The sequence below is a fragment of the Dermacentor andersoni genome, chromosome 8 (assembly GCF_023375885.2).
Source record: "Dermacentor andersoni chromosome 8, qqDerAnde1_hic_scaffold, whole genome shotgun sequence".
Taxonomy (NCBI): Eukaryota; Metazoa; Arthropoda; class Arachnida; order Ixodida; family Ixodidae; genus Dermacentor; species Dermacentor andersoni.
This window is the reverse complement of record NC_092821.1, coordinates 95,917,913-95,926,730: the sequence shown is the minus strand read 5'-3', so window position 1 is coordinate 95,926,730 and position 8,818 is coordinate 95,917,913.

The window sequence follows — 8,818 nt, the reverse complement described above, 5'->3', positions numbered from 1 at the left end:
CGTCACATTACGGAGAAATGAAATTGGGTAAACATTGAGATGTTAAAGATGGTGAGTGGAGCTTTCCAGTGCAACAGAGTGGCTTCTGTTGAATGCGAGCAGCCGTAGCTTCAGAAACATTGGAGAAATTTGACTACTTTAAATATGGCTAACTGGAAGGGCCACCCCTCGGTCTAAACAGTGCCGCTGAGGACCTTTATGACGAGACCTTGTCAATGTCGTTGCATCGTCAATGACCTTACCAATGTCGCTTGCATGTTGGCACACTATAGCGTAATATGGGCTCTACAACGTTGAATTATAATACGCCACTATAATAAACTATCGTACACTTGTTCATATTGTTAGGTTGCAGAAGTGGCATGTAAAGACGCATTTAAAATAATTACAAGAGAAACGATGATGTATAAATAAGACGGCTGTCGACACCGATTGAATCTCTGCACGTCAAATTGTCTTCTGACTGGCGCAACTTTGGTTGCGCCGTAACAATACTGAACGAGAGATGCAGTGTGAAAAAAAGGGCAAAGTTATTCTATTGCTACTGCATTTCTCACAAAGAATGGCATTTAGAATTTGCAAGAATTCCAGCAGTACCACATTTATCATTAGATGCTTTCTTAGAACAGCTAATCCACTTCCTTGATGTAGCATTTTTATCAGCCTTCTTTAAGTGCAAACAATACTTGACACCCAACTCATGTGTTGAAATATACGTTGAGCGAAGCTTTATTCAACCGCTTCTCATAAATACTGTGCGAATGGTCTTATATTATACGCAAGCATAGGTTATATGAATATTCTGTACATATTTGAGCTTTTTAAACACAACGAGAAATTTGGTTTTTACGTTTCAATATTTGGTTCATACTTTAATTCTTTGATGTTTCGTTCATGAAGTAGCGCTTCTCATTGTTTAATAAAGCTATGACAGTGAACAAAATATCTATGACCCGCAAGCCTGTATGCTTTAAGAAAAGGGGAAGCTCAAGGACTAGCATTTATTTCGAAATATTTGGTATATGACACTAAACTTCAAAAGTATTATTTTGGTAGGCCATAAACACTTCGTCGCAGTCTGCATTACGTGTTCACATTAGAAGAAAACATACTTGCATAATGTACATCTGGGTAATATTATATTTAATTTTTCCTCAGGAACAAAGCTTGAAGAAACTGCACCTGGAGGTAAATTCTTGCTTACTTTCTTTTATCCTTCTAATGCCTGGTTAAATTGCACAACCAACGGCTTTTTATCCACAGAACTTTCAACACCCTGAGAAAGAGCATCACTGTCTATTTAATGCATTAGTGCATTCATCAAGATTATCCGCCGTAAAACAGAATCTAAAATAAAATCAGGGCTGTCAACGTGTCCATTTTCTACATCTGTATAACCGAACGACATCTAAACATAAAAATTTGCGATTTACGTGAAAAAAATATAAGACAAAGATAGCGTATCTATACAAGTGCAGAACCACGTACGCACCCTACATAATTAGTATTTAAGGCTAAAGCAACGTTTTTGTCGTTCAAGCCACAACTACAGCTAAACACGGATTGCATTCAATTGTCTGGAAGAAAAATGAGACCTGCAAAGGACGCAGCATTAGTTTCGAGTCCACATGTTTAAGCGGAACTGCATGGGCTACGCGTAGAAAGTAACAATGTGCAATTTGGCTTTATTAAGAGTACCTCGTCATAATCTTGAAAAATAAATAAAACAATTGGAAAGGTTGTGTTCAGTAACATGCAGTGGCTCAAAACGTTACTATTTCGTGGCACAAAATTCGTCTAACTTTTTGTTCGCTTAAAACTCGCAGCGGCAGATAATGTGAATTGTCCTATTGTGAATGAAGACTTTCTTCCAGTTAAAATCCTCCAGCCCCCCCCCCCCCGCCCCGAAGCTTCACACTGCTTTACTGCTTTTTAGTTCGGTCGACACGCCATTTCTTAGACTACAATTGAATAATTATGGTCTAAGTAGGACACGTTCCGTGTCTGGATAAGATATCATTCAGCTCTACATGGCGGCATACTATCGCTCTCACCGTTCACCTCTCTTATTTCTTATTTGGGACGTTTTGCAAAAACGTGAACTGTTCCCCGCGCTTACGCAGTAGACGTTTGCGGGTTTCTTTAGGCTTCAATAAAATCGGTCGCAAGTGACCATCTTTCTTGTCTTTACCTGTGTTCTTCTCGTCTATATTTTGTTCTTGGGCGATTCATCGTTCTTCCACCTTCGCAGCAAGGAGCCCAACACCACACGCTTCTACTGATATTTTATGTCGTTTTCATATTGTAGTAAATACACTTTTTTTTCCAAAAGGCGGACCACAAGATGGAGAAGATGGGGGTAAGCTTTCTTGTTCTTTTATTGCCTAAAAATTGAATACAAAGATATAAGTCCCAGTATTTTCTGAAATATAATATTATTGAAATATTCTTTACCTTTACAACGTTGTTCAGTACGTACAGTATATACACCTAAAAAAAAAAGATTTTTTTTTGCTCTTCTCATTCTCTTCACAAATGGGTTATTCTAAGCCCTATTATTGTGTAAAGCTTCTTGAATTTTTGAGAAACAGAAACTTATAAAATATGCTCAGAAGTATGCCATTGCTGAGAGGTCCACACTGATGGGCTTGAAAAATTAAAGTACTTCGCCAACGTGCACACTAAATATGGCACTTTACTTCTCTCCCAGTTGTGTAACACCATAAAACAAACAAAACTTAATATACCTACCAAATTGCGAAAATAGTGATCCACTCACCGTTATTCTCGAGAACTTACAACACGATCATGCAGTCTAAAAAATATGCACCCTAATCTAAGCGTGCTTTTGAAGTTTTTTTAGGCGCCTAATATAAGCGTGATATTTCTCCGCGCTTAGCCGTCACGCACACAAGGAGTGATCAGCCACCCGCTTTCACGCTTAGAAGGTATGATGCGGACCCCGGTTCCTACGAATTTTATTGCGTGACCGTTCTATTACTATATGCAAGAGAAATGCCGACTCCCAGTAGAGAAAGCGAATTGGAAGCTCACAAGCAAGTATGTGACTGCTATACTAAACATGTTGATGAAGGTCAAACGCAGAAATAGAGGCTGAGTGGATCTCCTGGGTGGTGGCAACGGAAAGGAAATTTTTTATGCGTAACTACCTAAGATGTAAAAATGAAATCAAACAAGAAACTGTTTATCATAACTCAAAGTTAACCTGTTTACTTTTTGAAGCGATATCACGATGTATTTGAAGTCGTGGTAAAAACCAAACTGCACCAAAAGAGCATACTGCGGTAAAGCTAGGGAGACAAAAGAACATATTTTCTTATGATGCAAAGGTATCTATGTAGCTATCGGTTTATTCTCTGATGCCATCTTTAAAGACATAGAGCTTTGGAATAGCACAGGTAAAGTACACATGTCCGCAAGTGAGATCGCTGGAAGTTGATTAAAGGTTTGGTGGGAGAAAAATGGGGAGACGTAAAACGACGGTAGCCTACAAAAACAACGTTTCCAATAGTGGTTCCGGAAGTTTGATGTTGGGAATTCTCTGTGGAGTTTAAAACAAAAGCCGATAGGTAGGTCATTATGCAAAATACTCATAACTTCAAGGTGAAACCCGTCTGAAAGGTCAGACTCGCGGCATGCATCCATCCATCGTTTCTCGACGCTGCTCTGGATGAGACTGACGGGATACTCTTGACATTAGCCAGTGCCCAGTGAAACATTAAATAACGCTGGCCTGAAATGGACTGCTCAGGTTGGAGCATACACGCAGCAGCTAAGCAAGAATGCAAGTATACTTATATTGTGCGTGCGTTCATCCCTGCAGCAGAAGGAAGAACTCACTGTTTGATCGGCCACCGACGTGACTTACCGCACAGTTGATAGTGCGTCAACTTTAGTTCCGCGTTTCTGCAGTGAAACACACTACGCGTGTGTGAAACACCCTACAGTGAAACATACTACACAACATTCACATGACGGTGTGAATGAGCCTTCAGCGTCTATATTATTGCAGTTGCATTGAATCGAGTAACAATGTCAGGCTTATTTAGTGTATTTCGATAGGATCATTTCCGTCAGCATAAAGAGTTGGAACGCCAAAATTTGTGGCAATCTTCCCATGCTTAGCACGTCGTCTAGCACCTGTATTTGTATCCTATATGCTTCTATGCTCTGCTCATGAAACGCACTGCTGGCAGTTCTAGCGAAATTACATAACTTTCACATTCGGACCCCTAAAACTCTTTTGCAATTTTTTCCATAGGATATTTAGGAAAAATCTGTGTACTGAATGAAACGTTTCATGTGTGTTCTTTGCCGGCTGCAATTGTCCAAACTACTGAGAAATAATTCAGTGCTATTATAAATCGCGGCCACGGCCACTTTAGCATTTAAACCAATATATCATTTATCCTCTCATAATGAAGCCTTGATAGGGACCACGACGCCAACAAAGCTGCCGGCACCGAGGACGACCTTGGAAATTTCCTTGTAGCGGTTATATATATGGCTATTGCATAAAGTATTATATTTTTCCAACGAAGAAATCATTAGAAAACCAAAATACTGTCCAGAGCAATTCTCTGCCATTGTAGTAAGGAATAAACCTGGGCGAGTGAAAATTTATGCCTTCTTTGAATTAGCATGGAAGATGACGGCAACAACAACAAAAGAAGGAAGGATGAAGCATCAGCAATTTTTCATTAAAACAGTTTATATAGATGAAATGCTAACTAGACTACTATGGCAACTCTTCCGTTATGGCTGACTCGTTTTCACTCATTTACATTGAGCAAGTGAAAAGCCATCGTTACCTAGACTAGCAGAGTACAGTCTACTGCCGTACTTTCTATAACACTGGTGCTTGGAATTTTATTGAGTCTTAATATATCGATTAGAACACCGCCACGTTAAATTTCATGATCATGTACTATTAAATGCACTTGTGCACAAATGCCATAAAAAGGACATCTGGCTACAGCAACAATCCTTGTTGAACTATTCTTTGTCACTATCTGTATTTAGCGTTCTTGATTACAACAGCATTACAGGCTTAAGCTCCTCAAAACTCTCTAATTGAGAGCCCCGAAATCGCCAGTTGCAAAACGCGCACGGCTGCCATCTGCCACAGCGCACTCAGCTGTCAGCACTATACCACACAGACCAGATTCTCTGGCGCAGCTTTGGTACTAACGCACTTTCTGAAGCACAAGTGCTTTCTGAGACAAAAACCAGGTCTTCCACGCCATTCAGTTGTTCTAAAAGCATCTCGCGCACAAAAGTCTGTAGAGACAGTAATACTTTTATTGCTACAAACTAGCTTCGCCAGCAATCTACAGATGTGCCTACTACACGCCACATTTATATTATTCACTTGCTTTGGGGGGAATATTTTTCATGGCACCATCGATCGTAGCGAACCCTCTCGTCCAAACTGCCCGTAGCCTACGAGGCGCTACACATCGTACTGATTAGACGACATTTTAAGCCAACAAGTTCGCTTGCCCACACTTCATCTTGGACGAAATGAGAATGGCGCACATTTTATTAGGTACGTTATCGACGTGTGAACATGTGTACTTTTGTCATCCTCCCTGCCGCCATTCATTGCAAACACCGCTCGACCTTTCAAAGCACTTTTCTTATCCTGAACAAGCCACTGGCCAGGACGCGGTGGTCTTTGTTAAAGGAATACATAAGTGCGAAGAACGTGCTTCACGAAGTAAGCATATTGTGATTTTAGTGCGACATGTAATACGCAGAAAGAAACTTTGCTACACTGCTTTTGATAATCGATGCTGACAAATCCTTAATTATATTGGCCCTATTCAAATTGCTTTTATGAACAGTACAGCTCTTTGAACATATTGCACAATTATTTATGTGCTGTTCTGCGGTTTTTCTGTGGAAAATTCATCTATATGAAAAATTTGAAATTTCGCATGTAAATAAATGTTGATATCTTTATGCTTCGCCGTGCGTTGGCACAATACTCATGCTAAGGAATGAACGTCAAGATATAGCTGACCAAGGGCATACATGCAGTTCTATCTTCTTCAAGGGCGATTTTAGGGTTGTTTGTTAGCATTTACGGACAGAGGCAGTGACAGAGCGGCACCTAAAACTTGATTTTGATTTGTGCATAGTTGATGTCCTTGCAGGTGTCGCTCAATATTTTACACTTTGTTTGGCAGACAGAATCCCACTTATACACATCAAATTTATACACTAAATTTGGCAGCTTTAGCTAATAAAAGTAAGCAATAAAACTCCCAGTATATCACATTCTTCAAGCAGAGGTATGTTAACATATAATTTCACGTTACTTCAAAATAATTTTTGCAATACCGCAAAAAGTACTACTGTTGTGGTTTCACATTCTCTAAGGAGCATTGGCACTTTGCATATTGTCGTCGCGTGCTTTATGCATTTTAGCATGCTGTAGCAGTCCCACTTCTAATTAAATGTGTCTTTCAATGGACGTGTCTTACTTGTGCTTGGCCGCTTGTTAAATGACAGTATTTTGTACAGGTGGAGAACCATCAGGAGGACAAGGTGGTAAGTAAAATATGTCGTACGTTTATTTAAAACAGGAGCAGAAATAGTAGAAAGGTGTTCATGTGATGGGTGATGGACTTATGTGTGCTATTTCTACCTAGAAATTTAATTCTTAGCTGTAGCCAATATCACCCGCTGGGCAAAAAAAGAATACGAATCTGCTAACATTCTGTACAGTAAATAGGTGCATAATAATTGTCATATATCACAGAATGCTTTCTGTGTGCTCTCTATTGTCGTAATATAGAAAATCAAGCAGCATATTTTATATTAGGACATTGCACAACGCGTAAGTAATTCAGATTATTTTTTATTTCTGCCATCGCTATTTTCGCAGATGTTTGGCAAAGTTGCGTCCAAAACATTTTGAAGCACATGATCAAACTTAAGCTATACTCGCGTCGTCAAGGCAACAACATATTAAGTTTTGCCTTCCAGGCACTTATGCTACAAAGAATGTTGTGCAACGAAATTCACCAAGGGAAGAAGGAAATTTCAACAGGAAAGTTCTCGTGCACGGTCGTGGGCCGTTTCATTGAGGTTTGGTTTTCGCAGGTGAACGACTTTCCCCATGTGAGCGGGGAACCAGGAGAGGCATCGTTTGCTCTCCTTTGAGCTCGCTACTTCTTTACATACGTTGCCGCTTTCGTAGGCCCGAATTGCGGCACGCGAGTCCGCAAGTTCTCAGTGTTAGATAAATTTTCTTCATGGTTGAAATCAGCGCACACCCCAAGTAATTAATGCATAATAAGAATCAAATCTGCCTTCCAGTACAATCGGTACAAGGTCAGCACGAAATACAGCGCCAATATGCAAGGCAGGGCTTAGCGTGTCATCACCTTGTGTACACTCTCGAGTTCTGAGAGATATTGACCATTATATATTTGAGTGCCTGCACTTGATATGAAACGGAAAGCAATAATAGATGACGTAACGAAATAAAATCTCCCCATAAGATAATTAATCCCGCGTGACGTTTCGTTCCTATGAGGACACCGAATTATTTGTAGAGAGGTGGTCCTGCTATTTCTCATTTTTTTTTCATTATAGAGAACTGGACTGCGAATGACGAAATGTGTGAGTGAGCTCGCAGGGGCAAGTGGTACGAACCGCTTAAAGCTGCTGGTAAGATGGCGGTCATTCTAGTTGAACTAAGCTTTTTCAGGCACTCTTTTGCTTATGTATTGTAGCATGTTTTCTATGTTGTTTTTTCGAGGTAGCTTCGAAAAAATTATAGGATGACAAAGATGACAGTGATACTGTAGATTTTGGGAGAAGAAAACCAATTCCTGTTGTGTGGGCGACCTGTTGATTGTTGCAAGAAGAGAGGTGCTGCAGGGCATTGGCAGAAACACGCGGAAGGATGGTTTGCATTTTAGTGGGTGTGCAGTTTCGCGCATTTTCGACTGCGTTTAGAAGGCAGTCTCGCCAAGAGGCCATGTCAAAGCGAATTCCGGCATTTAAGAGTTCGAGAAATAGAAACAGTTTATAGCTGTTTGTTAGATGCATGGTTTGAAGCAACAAACCAAACGTTACTGTAGGCTGTCTGAGAGAGGCGAGGGGCATGTACATAATAACTTTGCAGTTACCTAAGTTTGTTGTGTGAGCATGACTTAGGATGGAAACAGGAACACAGACAAGATGCCTCCGATCATCGTCAGGAATTATAGAAGATAAGCACATGGCCCAAAGCACTCCAATCTCCGATTTGATGAAAGTAACTTATGTCTTATAATCGGTAGTTTCTCCGAAGGCGCCACCAAACCAGTTTACAACTAGGCCTCCCTGGGAAGGTGCAATCAACCACAATTTTGCTAAAGGTTAGCATGGCATACCCGCGTAGAGGTAGAACTTGTTTTACTCCAAGCACCTGTCAATTTTGAGCATCCTGTCGTCGTGAGGGCTTGCTTTTTCGCGGGAAGAATAAGCGCAATCGAATTAAGCTTTTCTTACTGTAGCGGAGCTGTAATGTCTTTATTCGAGCACTGACCTTTTCCAACGCCTACCACATAATGTTTTCGCTCTCCTGGAAACAGCATATTATCCATAGAGCAATAGTAACATTTGTATGCGTTAGAATAAAGGTTTGCAAAATCCTTTAGCATTCTTGGCCGTTTGCGCCATTTCTTACCAACCAGGTTAAAGAAGGAATTGCATTTTTCAGCCACCCATTCTTATTTCAGTTTTTGCGTGTTGATGTGGAGATCAGGAAATAAAATTGATCAGGATAAACTTTCTGTAC